The sequence below is a fragment of the Chelonia mydas genome, chromosome 3 (genome assembly GCF_015237465.2).
Source record: "Chelonia mydas isolate rCheMyd1 chromosome 3, rCheMyd1.pri.v2, whole genome shotgun sequence".
In the NCBI taxonomy this organism is placed as follows: Eukaryota; Metazoa; Chordata; order Testudines; family Cheloniidae; genus Chelonia; species Chelonia mydas.
In genome coordinates this window covers 21,476,791-21,494,540 of record NC_057851.1, presented here as the reverse complement: position 1 = coordinate 21,494,540, position 17,750 = coordinate 21,476,791, and the positions used below count along the sequence as shown (strand labels likewise).

At 39.5% G+C, this 17,750-nt stretch overlaps 1 protein-coding gene and 1 long non-coding RNA gene across 2 annotated transcripts in view; both read right to left on the bottom strand.

The window, feature by feature from the left end:
- OSR1 (odd-skipped related transcription factor 1) overlaps positions 1-13,170 on the bottom strand; it is a 149,318-nt gene extending 136,148 nt beyond the window's left edge. Inside the window, exon 1 of the mRNA XM_043542231.1 lies at positions 13,147-13,170. The gene's annotated coding sequence lies outside the window, so the exon portion shown is untranslated. The remainder of the gene's footprint in view (positions 1-13,146) is intronic.
- Positions 13,171-14,932: 1,762 nt separating this feature from the next.
- Positions 14,933-17,750, bottom strand: part of LOC114021892 — a 225,338-nt gene continuing 222,520 nt past the window's right edge. Inside the window, exon 6 of the long non-coding RNA XR_003566243.3 lies at positions 14,933-15,417. This is a non-coding gene — a long non-coding RNA (uncharacterized LOC114021892). The remainder of the gene's footprint in view (positions 15,418-17,750) is intronic.

Genomic DNA, 17,750 nt, shown 5'->3' with positions numbered 1-17,750 from the left:
CAGTGGAGAGAATTTTGTTCTACATTCATTTCTATAGAGCTTTTCCAACAGAGTCTACAACAATTAATTCATACTCATTTTAGAAAGTGTTAGAGAGCGTACAGCATTCTACATTCTCACAGAATCACTCTCAGAATTATCACCTTTGTACCATCAGAACATCCAAGAACGATGTAAGGATCATTGGCTTAGAGCATTTGCCAATAAGGTGGGACTTTGGAGAATGCATCCATATACCTAGGCAACTAACTAAGCAGACTCATTCATTGATACCAAGGCGAGAGGGAACCATTGTGATCATCTAGGCTGACCTCCTTGAATCTCTCTGCTTTATAAAGATCATCTCTGCTATTAACCAAAAATAAATAAAATGAGCTCTATGTAGGTCTCTCCAAATTGAATTACATTATACAATGCCACTCATTTTCATAAATTATATCTTGATATACAATTATCATGTTTTCTAGTTGATATATTTCATGGAATGCACAGGATTTTTCAAAAGAGAAAACTAATTTAATAAAATTAATGTGCAAAATGTTCCTCTGCTAGCCAACGTATTTATTTTTACATGTTAGACTTACACACACAAGTCAGATTTCAGGACGGTTAAGGAATAGACCATTGCTGACAATTAGAATTGTAGCATTACATGGGACTCAAGCAATCAAAAGCCAAGAAAAAAAGAAATATATTTAAGAATTAAACATAGACAAATTAGCGTGGAATAAGCTGGAATCCCCCTGATCTTTTGGCCATTACTAAGATTGAAACTGAAGCAAAGAATTATTATTCTATTTATTACAAAAACCCCAACCTGAATTGGGATTTACAGTGCTAGGAGCTGTACATACACATAATAAAAGACAATCACATCCCCAAATTGCTTAAAGACTAAATATATAACACCACCTAGCTCATATGTAGGTTCTCAGAGTACTTTACATTCATAGTTCTCGGAACACTTTACAAAGAGGCCAATATCATTATCCCTATTTTATAGATGGGAAACCGAGGGACGGAGCAAGGATGTGACTTGTCAAAGGTCACCTAGCAGCCGAGGAGTATAACCCAAGTCTCCAGCTAGTGGTCCATCCTCTATGCCACATGGTATAGACAGACACTGGATGGGAGAAAGTGTATTATATTATTGTCCCCAGGTGACTTCAGTGGGAACAGTTAGGGCAATGCTGAGTGTTCTTTGAATATCTCACCTGTATAGTACACTGTGCGGCTAGAGATATAAGCAAAAGTCTAACAGTTATGAGGGTGGGTGCAAACTATATTTCACCGCTGTGGTCGTATTTTATTTACTTCATAAAGACTGTACAATGCATACATCAATTCAGTGCAAAGACTTAGAAAAGCAAATGTTAATTAATGGCCCTAACTGAAATTTGGAAAAAAAATAGAAATTAAAATAGGCACAATCCCTACATCTTATATAAAGACTCATGTGTCAGCGTCAGCTATTACAGTGAGTAACTCTTAATTTATCCCAAGCACTGATTTTTTGTAATGTGTATGTACAGGATGATATTGAAGTCAGTACGTGGGCCAATGATAAACACTATTATAAAGCAGTTCGACAATTTTGATAAATTGAGAGAGAAGGAGAAAGAAAAAGGTCTTGATGAAAGCTGATCAGAGCAGATGAATACATATTTGTACAGAGTTTTGAAGGTGAAAATTGCCAGATTAAGTTTAGCCAGGGTTCAAATTCAATGCTGAATGAGGGCTAAGTGAATGCTGAAATCTCACAACCCTTTGTCATGACAGTTTCTCCATTTGGGGCTGAAATCTAGTGAGACCAGTTCTAACTAGAATGCTAGGAGAGCTGCTGTTCCCATAAGATTGGAGTCTCATTAACCGGGAGCCTGAAAATCAGCCCTTCCACTATTAGATCCAATTCAGAATTGAAACGGCAAGTCTGAATCAGGGAATTCATACCTCCCCTCCTTGAATCTGGAAGATATATAAATCTGCCATCTCTCAAGATATTATTTGCCCCTCTCTCAGCAATGCTGAGAGATTTAATTTTTGTAATATGCTTTGAGATCCCTGGCTGAAAGGTACACTCTATGAGTCACTATAATTACAAAGAGTTTTTAAATCATAAATAATTATTACACTTAAATATAAATTTGCTACATTCACATTTACATAGCTGAAATGAAGGAAGCTTACCGAATATGCATCCTACCATGTATTTTCTCCATTCCATCCCTGTGAGGGTTAATTGTATGCACAGGAGTTCTGCTAAATGTCACGGTAGTTACTATGTTCTAATCCTGATCCCCAACCTACTGTAGCTGCTGTAAAATATATAGTAATAATTTCCTGAGGCAGGGTAATGTATAAGGAATGTCAGACCAGACTCTGGGCATATTTGCCTTAGCTCTGTTTTATTAAAGTGAAACTTTTATTAAGGCATGTGGTGAATTGAGCAATCTGCATGATTCATGCAGTTATAAACCTATTGCTACACTCGCAATAAATCAATGATCCATTGTCATATGTTCACCGTAAAGTAGATTAAAAATAAGGAAAAAAATCAATGTGGAAATATTTAGGCCATATGAAAGTATTAAATGCATTCAAGGTGTCTTAAATGAACCAAATTGTATTTCAGATAGACTTTTTTCAGTAAATGTATTTTCTTGTAAATAAGGTATTTATTTACTCATGGCCTGTATACAAGTCAATATAGTTAAATAATTTAAATTAAAGATTTCAAGGTCACTACATTGTTTCTGATGGGAATGTATACTGTTAATGATTCATACAGTAAACTATGGGCCCAGAGTCTGACTTAACCTGTACATACCCTAAAATCCATTGCTGTGGAGAAACATAAGAGGGAATTATTCCCCTCCTGATTGTGACTCTCACAAAGCCCATGAAGATGCTGATTTATAGCTCCTTGGATGTCAGAGCTGCAAAGAGACATTATGGTTTGGGGCTTGGAGCAATGGGTGTGGTCCATACATTAATATCCAGACACCCCTATCTGCTCTCAACCCTATTTATATTCTTGTCTGCCGTGGTCAAAATGAATCTGTGCAAAGAATGGGTGGATTTTACCTAGATGATCAGAATACAATAGCGTAATAATATTGTTCATTTCTTTTCACAAAGGATTGGGAAACGAGGGTAGGGAAGAGGAAAGAATTTAACTAATTGCTGGCTGGATCCAGAATATGTCTTGTACTGATTCAGAGCAATAAAGAGAACTGTGTAGCAATGTTTCACTGATAGCGATGCAAAATAAAATAAGAAATAATCATCCAAAATGTAGCACATACTTTTAAAATTGGCATGCAACAGATTTCATCCCCATAGCATGCAAAAGCAGAATAATATGATTCAGCAATACAGGGCGGTAACAAATTAAATGTATCTTCTCTTTTAGTCTGATTTATCCAATTGATCAGTTATTTGCTTGACATTTGAAAATAATATATATTTTAATTGCAGCCATATCCAGCAGAACCATTATGGTTTAGGCCCCATTCCCATTATAATCCCATCACTGACATTAACAAGAGTTTTGATATCCATTTATTTCAAAGTGAAATTTAAGAAGTTTTCTGTTGAATCATTTCACACCCCACCCCCTCAAAAAAAACCCTAAATGAGATTCAGTTAACACAATACAACTTCATTTTCTCTATTGTTTTATGTGCAAATTGTCTGCTAAAATGCTGTTAAGCTCTTTTGTAAGTTGAGCCTGATCTGAGATACCTGCTCATCATCAAAGAACGGAATGATCTGTGTGTTCCGGAAGCTAGCAGCAGCCTATGCACTAACCACAGTTCTCCAGAATCACAGCATACACCAAAATATGCCTGAGGAGTCTTTAGCCGCTGTACTGGATAATCCGCTCAAGGCAGAGTGGTTTGGAAGCAAAAGCGGGGAGGTTTTAGCCCTCGACTCCACTTATTCATATCCTATACTCTTAAACAGCCATCCTAAGAACACATTTCTTGAGTGTAAGTTATTCCATACACACAAAATCCTTCGATGTGCGGTCAACAGGGAGCTGTCTGGCTGGAAGTCATTTTGCCCATCTTTCAGCAAACACAGAAATCCAAATGCAAAATCCAGCACTCGGGGACATCATGTGGATTTGTGACTCTCTTTGGGGGACTCAGGGACCATAAATCAATGAATGGATTACACTCAGCCCCATCTATGCAGTTTTCTCATCTGTGGCTGCTAGAATAGGGATAATATGTTTCATTTATGAAGTAATGCAGGTAACTCTCCAAACAAATTACTAATAGGAGCCTCTGACAGTCGGTTTTACTTAACTGTTGCAGACCACCATACATGAAGGAGCCCAATACTATGGAGATTGCTGATACAGAATGTAGACAGTTTTCTGGTATGTGACATGCCTGTCTCAGTGACTGCCCACTAACCCCAGCCACAAACATCCTACCAGTCCCTCTTGTCCACAGCAATCTTCAGACCCAAGAGGGTTCCCTAGCTACATAGCATTCAAGCCTATAAGGATCTGAGCAAGAATAAAAATACTTGTAAGGCATTTGCCCACCCATGGAGAGTTCAGCATCCACATTTCCAACCCAACATAGCCTAATCTCTTCTTGAGTTTGTTCAGCTGGAGCACGAACAGACTCTCTGGCCAGATCCTCAAACTATTTAGGTGCCTAAACCCCACTGACTTCAAATAGGAACTAGGCACCTAAATACCTTTGAAGATCTGGGCCTCCATGACTTGATTATGGCCATAGGACAAGTCAGCGGCAGAACCAGGAGTAGAACTCTGAAGGATTTCAAATCTGTGCTGCCTCCTTAATCCATTCTTCTTTCCCAAGATATACACCCAGCTCTGCGGTGTACCTGAGATCTATTACCTGGGGCAGAGTGTCTAACATATCCTTATATCTTAGGTCTGCTCCCAAGCCACTAGACTCGTTACATTTCTAAATCCATATTTCCCATTTTTCAAGATACACATAATGAAGCTTGACCATGGAATTTGTCATCTAAATTGTTTAAAGCTGAAAAGGGTAATCCCAAAATGCACAGTATTTTGGATATGTAGACAATACTGTAGATTTGTGTTCATCCAAAAACTGAATGCTGACAGACTTGCGAGTATTTGGATGTTGCATTTCTCCATCTCTTAAATAATCTTTGCAGAAGGAAATGAAAAATAGTTCCTTTTTTCCTAAATGCATTAGTTACTAGAGAGACAAGAATCTGAAACTGCACTGATACTCTAATCCTCCGGCCACTAGCATAGACACAATAGTTAGTTTATTAAAATGAATGATTGGCCTGAACCAAAACTCAGGATCGCAGTACATTAAACTTTATAAACTTCAAATAGACCCAAACACCCCAAACTTTGACTTGGAGTAAAATTTTGTAAAGCACCTAAGTGATTTAGGTACTTAACTCCCATTGACTTTCTGTAAGATTTAGACTCACTAAGCATCTAAGTCACTTTTAAAAATGGATTTAGGTGACTAAGGTACTTATGTGCTTTAAAAACTTTTACCTTTAGGCCTATCTCTAATTAAACCGCTTACTGAGTTTTCACAGAAAGAAAGTAGAAGTAGTAAAATGCAACTGCTCAAACAATGTACAAGTTGTTCCCTCCTATGAATTATATGGGAATGATGCTAAAAAAAAGTTTACCTCCCATGAATACCCTCTATGACAACCTACTAGATTTAATGGAATTTGAAGGGTTAAGACGTATGAAACAAGAATAGACTTAAATAACAGCAGCACTGAGAGAGGACCTTTCTTCCTTATATGATTCCACTTGCATAGCACCATACAGTAATGCACTTATAGAGCACTTTTCTCACATAGATCTCCAAATGCTCTGCAAAGGGGGCAAAAGTTTTCACAGATGGGGAACACTGAGGCACTGAAAAGTTTAGTAATTGCTCAAGGTCAGGCAATTAGTCAATACTAGAGCTAGGAACAGAACCTTAGTCTCCTGGCTCCCAGTCCAATGCCCTCTCTATTGGACTGCAATTCCCCCTCTTATGTTTGTACTGACATCTTCTTTTACCCATTAAGCGTTTTACGAATGTGTTTGCTTTCAACATGGCAAATGCCAAATAGAGAACTAGAGAACACTGAATTAAGGAAAAATAACTAAGAACGATGCTTTTACCTACAGAAGGTGGAAGTTAAAAAGCAGACTCATGAAAAACTTGGCTGCATCAGTTCCCAACAGTTTGATTTTTCCTCCAGTTTCTCTTTACAAGGGCTTGCACCCTCTTTGCCCAAACCACCAAGTTTTATCTGGTTTGGGGGAAATCACTGTATTGTACATGGCTTACACTTGAAAGAATAACTCAGTGCAGGCTCACTTGCAACTCAGCCCAGCCTAGCTCAAACAGACTTGTGAGCTGTGATGAACCTTTCAACAAACTTGACATGAGGTTCAGGTTTGTAACATGAGTTTCAGGTTTGTAACGAAACCCAAACCCGGGCAAGTTTTGTGTTTCATTACAGAAGATTTGCACAGCTTTACTAAAAACTCAAACTAGATTTCCTAAAAGCACCTGTTGTATGTATGCTGGGGAATCACACTGGGAACTATATTTAATAAGAAATTAAGTAGGAGAGCTGATGTAACTTTGTAAAAATTGTTTTCAAAACTTAGGAGATTTTACAAAGAAGCATCTTTAAAAAGCAAGATGGAAATTAAAGGTACACAGGCCAACCTTTACTTGTGAGAATTGTCCCACTGAAGCCAATGGGATTGTTTGCATTAAGTGCTACCCAGTGACAGTTAGAGGTGCTAAAATCAGGGAAAGTGGGATCCAGAAATAATTATGTGCTTGACCATCACAGAACAAAAGGAGTAACTTATTTTTAGGAAATATGGTGGACGTACTCCTTCTCGCCCTGACTTCAAAAGGAGCAGGAGCAGAGCCTTTTTCTGGCCTATTGTAGCATTAAGTTTCACTCTTCATAGTTACTCTATTCCATTTAGACTTGAAATTAGACGAAGGTTTCTAACCATCAGAGGAGTGAAGTTTTGGAATAGCCTTCCAAGGGAAGCAGTGGGGGCAAAAGATCTATCTGGCTTTAAGATTAAACTCGATAAGTTTATGGAGGAGATGGTATGATGGGATAACATGATTTTGGTAATTAATTGATCTTTAAATATTCATGGTAAATAGGCCTAATGGCCTGTGATGGGATGTTAGAGGGGGTGGGATCTGAGTTACCCAGGAAAGAATTTTCCGTAGTATCTGGCTGGTGAATCTTGCCCATATGCTCAGGGTTTAGCTGATCACCATATTTGGGGTCAGGAAGGAATTTTCCTACAGGGCAGATTGGAAGAGGCCCTGGAGGTTTTTCGCCTTCCTCTGTAGCATGGGGTACGGGTCACTTGCTGGAGGATTTTCTGCTCCTTGAAGTCTTTAAACCACGATTTGAGGACTTCAGTAGCTCAGACATAGGTGAGGTTTTTCATAGGAGTAGGTGGGTGAGATTCTGTGGCCTGCGTTGCGCAGGAGGTCGGACTAGATGATCATAATGGTCCCTTCTGACCTTAGTATCTATGAATCTATCTCTATAACACAGACCAGTTTTCCTTTATAAGCAAATGCACAGAAATCCAAGCACAGCCAAAAATATCCTTCATTCTTGTAGGAAACAGCTTCCAAAACATACAGACTTACAGAAATTCTCTTTACTTCCCACGTTGTGGCCCAGTAATGCTGAGCATCTCCTGGAAGGTGTTGAAAGCGCTGCAATCCCACTGAAGAGATTGGGAGTTTTGTTTAAGAAAAAGCAGCACTAAATCTCTCCATTCTCTGTATGGCATATAGCAAAATGAGGTCCAGGTCCATGACTAGGGCTTCTAGGTGCTATGGTAATGCAACTAATAATTTAATTTAAGAGGCTGTTCCAAACATATGGGAGAGTGGTATGAAAGAAGTTAACCAGCGAGGAACTAAAGCACATATTTAGCTGCTAACATGTGGAAGGGACTACTTACATGTTTAAAATTTGGCATGTGCTTAAATAATTTGATGAATCGGGCCCAAAGCAGATAAAAGGATGTGACCAAGAAAGTTCTGGTGCGGTGTAGGAAATAGGAGAGGAGGTGTACGGCAAGGTCAAGGCAGAGGCAGAGTTTTGAACGCACTTTGAAACCAGGTGAAAGAGCTTGAATTTCATGCAAAAGGAGAGGGTAGTCAGGTCTGAGATCTGAGTATGGGGAGACAGTCAGAGAGGCAGGGGACGAAGTGGGTGTTAGCAGTGGCATTTTGGATGGAGGAAGGAAGAGGCCAGAAATCAGAAGGATCCAGCAATAGTTAAGAATGGAAATTACTAGAGAACGATTAACATCATGCAGCTGCTTCCAATGCGCTAAACATACAAAAAAATGAGCACTGGTAAGTAAAGAAGCTCAAAACTGGCCTGGACAGTTTTTTGTTTTGTTTTCAAGAAATAACTTTATGCATCTTCAACCAGCTGTCCTGTGTTTTACACTGCAGTCCAAATTGCAACACATTGACTTTGTATCTAAAGAACAGGCCATTTCACTGTCCCTTTTCTCAGAGGATCATTTAGCACATTTAGCACAACTGTTTCTGCAATTGTGTGACATTGAGAAATTTCTGTATTTAATAACCCTTCAATGGATACATACACCTCTGAAGTGGTATGGTGATGTATTTGTCTAAAGGCATTATATTGGACAATAATATACAATATGTAGGAATATTGGCTGGGTCAACACTTGCTAAAGTTTTGCTTCTTCTGACACTATCTGTAAATATTAATCCGGATGGGGGTTTTTAATTATACATTTATTTTAAAAACACAGTTTTATTTTTATTTTATTTAAGTAAGCATCTGACCAAGTCCACCAGCAAAGTGTCAGCATACCATGAGGTTAAATCACACTATTTAACTATCTATAAGAAAATCATTGAGCATACACAACATTTGTACACCATCACTTGGCTCACATGTTATAGCCCTTTCCGCTACCCTCGGTCTGTCTTGTCTATTTGGATTATAAAGTCTTCAGGGCAGAGACTGTATTATTGTATGTTGTACCTAGGCCCTTCATTTTGGGTTTTTATTTAATTTTTCCCAGGAATTTATCAGTGCTTATTACTACTACCACAAAAACAGGTGAAAATCAGTGCAAAAAACTATTAATAATTTTTCTGGGTAAATATCGGGGTTTATTTTGGTGGATGGAAGGACAGGGGGAAAAAGAATTCAGTCGATTAATGCTTTCATGAATGGAATTCAATGTGGCTGGCTGCAGAACTAAAACAAAACTCAAAACAATGCCACCTCTGAATTTAAGAAAACAATATATCTCTAATCCCCAAGTAAAAAATTTTTCATTTGAATAAACAGCTTACTGTTGTAGACTTAGAACTATTAGCCTATATTTACATTTAATAATTGGGCCACACCATTTGAAGTGCACACACTCAACTTCATCCTTTTCTCCTATTTTTTTTTAACTTTTGAATACTTCCTTGTGTTCTGAAACGTATTCTGATACAAATTTTTTGTTTTCTTCCCATTTAAGTGTGTCAAATCTTTAAACTGTTATCTACTAACAGTTTGAAATGTGTGCGTGGTGAGCCTGAGATTCATCAGTATGTTCAGATGCGTATGCACTTCAAAGCTTGCATGTGTGCCTGTTTGTTTATTGTTTGTGTCTTCTCGACTAATACATTGCCTTACTTCAACAGGCAGCTTTGCATATACACACAGAGCAATGTATTATTGTAATACATATATCTCATGCAATGTATTGTATTTTCCTCATAAAATACATTTTTATATATTTGAATGATACAAAAATAGGGTGGAAATCGGAAAAAAACCCCAAATCATATTTTTTAAAAAGCCGGGGGGGGGGGGGGAGGTTGTAAAAATCGGTTTAAACTGAAAATGAAGGGGCTTAATTGTACAGTACCTAGCACAACGGGGATCCTTTCTCAGATGGACCCAAGGCACTACTTTATTCCAAACAATAAATAAAAATAAGCAGACAGAGAGCTGGGTGAGAATCCACCTCCATTCATTGGTAGTATAATTTACTGCAGCCCAAATGGCTATCAGTCATCACATTTGTAAATTAAATAAGTAGCCTACACATATTATGCAAAAATACTAGAAACGTTTTTACAGTAGCAGAAGTGGCTATTGATTTTCCACATCAGACCCAAAATACTGGAAATTTTTTTACACAGGAAATATGAATTATCCTCTGGGCCAAAATGTTCTGGGCCTAATTTTGTGCTGAGATATACCTTATGCAATTCCACTGTGTCTTAGTACAGAATTTGGCCCCATACTCACAGAGCTGCTATACTCTTACAGAAGTTAGACTTTATTACATTGATTTAAATCTCTCCAGATTATGAGACTGTCAACTGCCAAAAGTGTCATGAATTAAATCATTCATTGATTTAGGCCAGGGTACATTAGGGCTTTGAGGCAAGACCCCCTGAATTAGTATAACCGACTTCTTTAGACTTGAAGTGTGGTCTGTGTGATGAAAAGTCAGAGTTGTACCTGCTAAGATAGAGTACTCTATTTACTTTTCACCACTCTTGCAGAGAGGTGGCATTAGTAGACACATGGGCTTTTTCACTTAAGATCTTGTGACTCCCTTTTCCTTTGTGTAGGTTAATTAGCAATGGAGGAGGGTGAGGAGGAGGAGGAGACAAGAAACACCAGTTTCCATCTGTTCTGCAGCTGCCACAGCCGAGGTTGAGATTGCTGGAGTTTTTTCCAATGTCATGCTAAACAGTAGGTGTGCTGGTTGGGAAGCACTATGTGGCTACTAGAATGAGCCCTTGCTCTCTTAAAAATGCTTTCGAAGAAGCCTGAGACGTCTATTCAGCTCTAGAAATGTCTATTCATTCTCTTCTGTATATTAGGCTTATCCATTTTAACCATCTAGTTTAATGTCTTATTAAATAGTTCTAGTTATTCAGCTAATTAGGCATATACATTTTAAAATTCTAAGGAACCTCCTACCCCCCCCCAAAGGTACAGATTAATGCATACATTAACTTATCATTTATTATTCATTGTTATTATTATTTAACATTGCAATAGCACCTAGAGGCCAGGGTCTAATTGTGATAGGCCCTACACAAACCAAAGGGCCTCTTCTTTCTCTGAATCACTTACTAAGTGCTAATATAAGACAGCACGTAGTAAGCTGGGCAGACAGGGGAAGCACAAAGAAACAGTGAGATGATACTGTTGAGCACGGTAAGTAGTAGATAAATAAACTCTTCATCTTGTGATAGGAGGAATATATCTAATGTAGCAATTTTCCTTTGCAGTACATTGCAGCACGACCACAGTTTAGCTTCAGTGTGCACACAAACTACTCACATTGATGTGGATGGAGATGCATGCACAGATCAAGGGCACTGTGATATCTCTAAATCAGGGTACACTACAAAAAATAAGTGTCTTTTTTCAAATAGCATATAAACCACAAGGTATGGAGTTTGACCTCTCAATCATTAAAGATCACATGGCATTTTTCATAACAGTAAAGGTGTCAAACCCAGAATCATTGCCAAATTTGAAAATTTCCATGTTGGATAATTTTTAAGACATAGAACTCTCTCCCTGCCTTTTTTTTTGTTTGTTTGTTTGTTTTTGTTTTTAATAGGGTGATCAGACAGCAAGTGTGAAAAATCGGGACGGGGTGGGGGGTAATAGGAGCCTATATAAGAAAAAGCCCCAAATATCAGGACTGTCCCTATAAAATCAGGACATCTGGTCACCCTAGTTTTTAACCATTCTTATAGAGCGGCAGCCTTAGCAGATATTTCAGAATTTACAGAAATGTTCTTCTTTGTGCTCAGAGGAAATTTGAAAATTTTCGGGCCAAACTACTTTTTCAAGCCAAAGTTATAAAGTGGCAAAAATAAAGCCTTATAATAGAAGCTGGTGGCAACCGTAATTGTGTAGAGATTATTACTTCTTAATAATCAGTTTGTAAAACAATCAGCATCTTTCAGAATAAAATATAAATTTTTGTTACTAATTATGCTAGGCAGAAAAACACACACACAGAGGTATTATAACACTGGTTGAATGCAGAAACATTATTTGGCCTAACAAATAAGCTCGTGCTTCCTATTAAGAAGGTCAGCCCTATGCTTTAATTTTGAAACTAGAGCATTTTTAAAATTAAACTATCGTAAATGTCTTCACTTTCTATTATTTCTATAATGGGAGGGGAAATAATCTGCTTCTTAGAAGTCAATTATTTCCTAACACCAATGCTGGGATTGAAGTCAGTCCTGAGTGTTGGCCAAGCAGAAGCTTTTCTCCACATTGCCTACAGAAGACAGATAAACAGAGAAATACATTGTGGCCAGTGGTTTGTTCAACAGGCCAGTTGAAGCAGGAAAAAATTCTGTACGTCCCAGAGGAGTTTAAAACATCACCATGGCATAATTTTATTGCGAAAAAGAATCTATAAATGTAAAGAATATCTGGCCATTTAAGGATTAAACAAATATACAGCCAAATATAATGTATGGGGCACTCTGCCACTCTGAAGAGAAGAAGATACAGAGGGAAAGGTAGAAACAGGAACCTTTTCCCCATTCCTTCCCTCCCCCAAGTTCTTCTCAGCAACAACCTTATTCCTAGGCCCCGTGTAAATTCTGAGGGCTTCCAGCTGTGTAGCTAAAGCAAAGTAGCTCCACCGGTCCAACCCCCCGCCCCCCAAACACACACACTGTAGATATGCTACCCTGATGTAAGGGAATCCTTCTGCTAGCAAAAAGGGCTGGATTCAGTTTTCTAAGGTTTCTTCTAAAGAGTTAAATAAGCTTCATCTCCCACCCAGAAACCTGTGACACTATACCTACCACCCTGGGTGCCCTTGATGGGCAATACCTCCCCACTTGTAAGCACTGAGTCCAGGAGTTTTAAAACAAAAAGAACTGTATTAAGGGGTAAAGGGGACAGCAGAATGAATTTGGGAAAGACAGCAATTAAATTCTAAGAGATAAGACTCCCCTCCCCCAGGTATCTTAATAGCCGTCCCAACCTCAGTCCTCCTCTTGCAGTTGTGAATGGCTAATGCTTTCTAGCCACTTCCCTCCTCCCCAGCTCCCCACTCACAGTTTGCTGTCGTAGGCTGCTTAAGTCCAAGGCTTCCCACAGCTCCCTGCTAGCTAGGCTGTACTGGGGGCTCTACCACATGACACAGCTGAAGTGATTTCAGATTTAATTGTTGAGAAGGAAGCCCTGCACCAAGTCCTTTAAGTAGGCTACTCCTCTCTTTATGACTTGAGCCTAAGTTGCCTCATTTAGAGCCCTCCATTGCCACAGAGCCACCTCAGCTCTACACTACCCATTACTGTATAGCCACAGCAAGTTAAATTTTTAAAAAGAAATTCCTCATATTTAGATCTCTTAACAGAGTCCTTACTGTGAACACACGGCACTCCAGGCCCCCATATCGCACTGTAGTCTCAGTCAGGGTGACCCCCGGCACATACAGTGTAGATCTCTTGTCCCTTCATTTCTCAGCAGGTTCAATAGCACTTTATTACCCCCAGACTCAAAACATAACTGTATTTTAACCACAATGACCCAAACTGTCATTAAACTGAAATGCAAATGGGGCCTGGCTCATTCAGTCATTTCCCCTTGCTCACCAACAGATGCCAGCAGAGAACTCTCTCCCCCAGAGAGCTGTGTCAAACTGGCATTCTCAAGCAGCTCTGGCCTGCTCTTCCTTGTGTTCACCTACAGGTGTAAACAGTGAGCTCCCTATGCTATGGGGCTTCAGGCCACAGGGCTTATAGTAAGATGCTATTTGCACTGGTGTACCTTACCCTGGTAAGATACCATGGTAAGGTCCACTAGTATAGAGCGTCTACACTAAGGATTTGGCTGTGCAAATTCTACAAGTCTAAACAAGCCCTTAGAGAATTTTCCTATCCCCATGCTCATTTCTGATCTCAGAACACTTTATAGTGCTCTAGGGGAAATTCATTCCCCACAGCTTTCCCATCTAGCCACAGAGAGCGAGCGAGCGAGATTTAACCCCTTCCCTGCCATTCTATGTTGACAGGTTCTTCACACCCCTAAACAGTACTACATTCATCTTCTTTTATCAAGCAATATTTCAGCCATCTTCTCTGGTTTTTTATGATCAGTTACCCAGTTGTCCATAATTTAAAGGTAAATGTACAGTAACTGCTGACTGTAGTAGTGCAACACAGCCTGTCTTTCATCTGTACTATGCAGTTGGTAGAAGCACTACATGTTCTTGGCAGGAAAAATAGCTAGAAACCTCAGGAATGTGCGATTTCTAATTTCAACAGAGTGGTAGTTGATTATATGTATTAGCATAACTTAACTTTATCCATTATCCAAACTTAATATTATCCTTTGTTTAATACACTGATCGAAAAAAATGTACTCTCCTCTGTATGACTGTACTGTTTTCATTTGCTGAGGCCAAATTCAGGGCTGACATAAGCAGGCACAACTCAGTTGAACTGGATGAAGTAACACCCCTTTATGCCAGCAGTGAAATTTGGCCTACACAGCCATGCTAATTACAGTTTGTTTTTTGTCAATTATTCAACTTAAGTTTAACTTTCTGTAGGCATGTAAAAAATCAACACAGAGTAAAATGGAAAACATGGGTAAGTTCCCTTACATCACCATGAGAGGGCCAGACGACTTGTCAGAGGTAATGTATGACTGGAACTTTTGCTCACAGATATTAAGAGCCAGTTTCCACAAGGGTACAAATGATAACCTAGGACCCAGAGGTTGCACAGAGGAGATTTTAACAGCATACAACACAAAACTGGCCTCTGAAGATACCAGTAGATACTGAAAAGAAATTACCATTAGTTTACCAGACATTTCCCTTTGTTGTCTGCCCATTATCTCCATTAGTAGAAGACTCTGCTAAGAGCTGTGGTTTCCTTACTTCTATGACCAAATGCCAATGTTCAAGATAAAGAAGACTTCGCTCTGAATAACATTCACGTACCCAAAGGTACTTTAAAATAGTTTAATAAACGGGTATAGTTCCTGATAAAAGGCACAAATATGGTCCCAGTCAAGGACTCTCACACATGCATTGCATGGTTGTGGTGTAAAGAAGCCATCCAGTTAAGAAAGTTGTTTCTGCTCCCTATAGATGAGAACTGAGCTTTAATTCAAACAAACTGATTAGAGAAATCAAAAGCTGTAGTTAATGCCCCGATGCTCTGAAAAGTGTCTTGAGATCTTTAATGACCACGGAGTGGTCAGGCTCTTGGTTTTATATTTCAGTCAGTCAGGAGCTCCTAGGAGTTCAGCTCAAGTACATCAAATCCAGGGAGGGCCAGTTCAATCCATCAAGTGTGCACAAAGAACGATCAGAACCTAAAGGGAATTTAGAGGATAAAGTGAATTTAGTTTCAGGGAAAACAAAGGGGCAAACTGCCAATACGAGTTCTGGTTTTGAAGGAGTGGTCAAAAGAACATCTGGCCTTTAGATTGTAGGGAGAAGCTGGGCAGGTGGGTCCCTTCATTCTCCCCCCAACTATGTCTTAACTGCTCCCAAGAAAGAGAAGAATGGCAAGCAGTTTTTAAGAGAGTGTAAGCTAGAAACATTCACCAAGCGAGCACTTCGATTTTGGCCATTCTGAGGAAGCAGGTTTGGCAGTTGTATAGTAGAAACTAGAGAGGAGGTTCTGGCTGCCCTTCCACGTATTTTGCAGCAGAATATGGGGAGGACACGAATTAGGTGATGCATGGATGTTTGGATGCAGTTACAGTATGAATGCCAACCTCCCTTCAATGGAGAGCAATCTGCTTTGCAAGTGGGTCAGCTCTCTTCATGCCCTGTAGTTAAAGTTATGGATTCTTAGTTCAGGATTCATGAATCTTCACAGGTGATAGAACTGCTAATAAAAGTGAGAATGATAGAAGTATCAACTGTGTGACCAGCTTTAAAAAATGGGCAATGGGACACCGGTCCCTATTAAAAAGGCAGCAGTGGCACCTGGAAACAATTAGGGGGAAAGGTAGAGATGGTTCCATACATTTTTTAAAGGAGTCCCTTTACTGGAGAAACGAGATCATAGTGAAATGGTGTTTTCCAGTGCGACCTAAATTATGTTTCCTGTAATGGCATATGAGGGTGAGCCATAGGTTTGGTGTGGGGGATTTTGGGGGCGGGGGGCGGGAGGAAACAGGTTGGGTTTCCTTCCCTGTTAAGAGACAGGCTTTTTATCAGCTCCTGGAAAATTGCAAAAGTTTTTGCTTTAACATCTGAAACAATATATCTTTGAACTAAATTTGCATATGAAGTGTCCTGATTAAAATCTTGTAAAATGTAACTCTCTAGAAGCAATGTAATTCAGTCAGCACTGGCCAGCAACCAACATTTTAAGGCAAAAATTACAAAGTTAGCTAGGAAGATTAGGGAAATTAGAAAAGAAAACAGAATGAGGAGTAAAAGATCTTAAGTGAAATCTAACAACCAGAAAAACTATGGAAAAGAGTTTATAATATAGTAATTTACAAGCCTTCTGGTAGTACTGGATCACCAAAGGACATCTGTGTAACATTTTCATCAGCCTGACAACAGAGCCAATATCAACATTTGTCCACAGGAACCAACCTAAATATTTAAAGGTGAACTGCACAGCTAAAATGAAAATAGAGTTAATCCCAGAAATATGCACTGAATGGCCCCACTAACCAGGTTGTTAGTGGGAATTCATCACAGAAATAAGTTGTAGCTAATATTTATCATGACTTATTTTTCCTTCTGTGAAATCTTCCTCAGATTTCCTATTTCACTGAAGATATCAAAGAAAGCAGGATTCTGTGATGCAAAGGTATCAAGCCTTGAATCATAGAATCATAGAATATCAGGATTGGAAGGGACCTCAGGAGGTCATCTAGTCCAACCCCCTGCTCAAAGCAGGACTGATCCCCAATTAAATCATCCCAGCCAGGGCTTTGTCAAGCCTGACCTTAAAAACTTCTAAGGAAGGAGATTCCACCACCTCCCTAGGTAACGCATTCCAGTGTTTCACCACCCTCCTAGTGAAAAAGTTTTTCTAATATCCAACCTAAATCTCCCCCACTGCAACTTGAGACCATTACTCCTTGTCCTGTCATCCGCTACCACTGAGAATAGTCTAGATCCATGCTCTTTGGAACCCCCTTTCAGGTAGTTGAAAGCAGCTATCAAATCCCCCCTCATTCTTCTCTTCTGTAGACTAAACAATCCCAGTTCCCTCAGCCTCTCCTCATAAGTCATGTGTTCCAGTCCCCTAATCATTTTAGTTGCCCTCCGCTGGACTCTCTCCAATTTTTCCACATCCTTCTTGTAGCGTGGTGCCCAAAACTGGACACAGTACTCCAGATGAGGCCTCACCAATGTCGAATAGAGGGGAACGATCACGTCCCTCAATCTGCTGGCAATGCCCCTACTTATACATCCCAAAATGCCATTGGCCTTCTTGGCAACAAGGGCACACTGTTGACCCATATCCAGCTTCTTGTCCACTGTAACCCCTAGGTCCTTTTCTGCAGAACTGCTGCCTAGCCATTCGGTCCCTAGTCTGTAGCGGTGCATTGGATTCTTCCGTCCTAAGTGCAGGACTCTGCACTTGTCCTTGTTGAACCTCATCGTATTTCTTTTGGCCCAATCCTCCAATTTGTCTAGGTCCCTCTGTATCCTACCCCTACCCTCCAGCGTA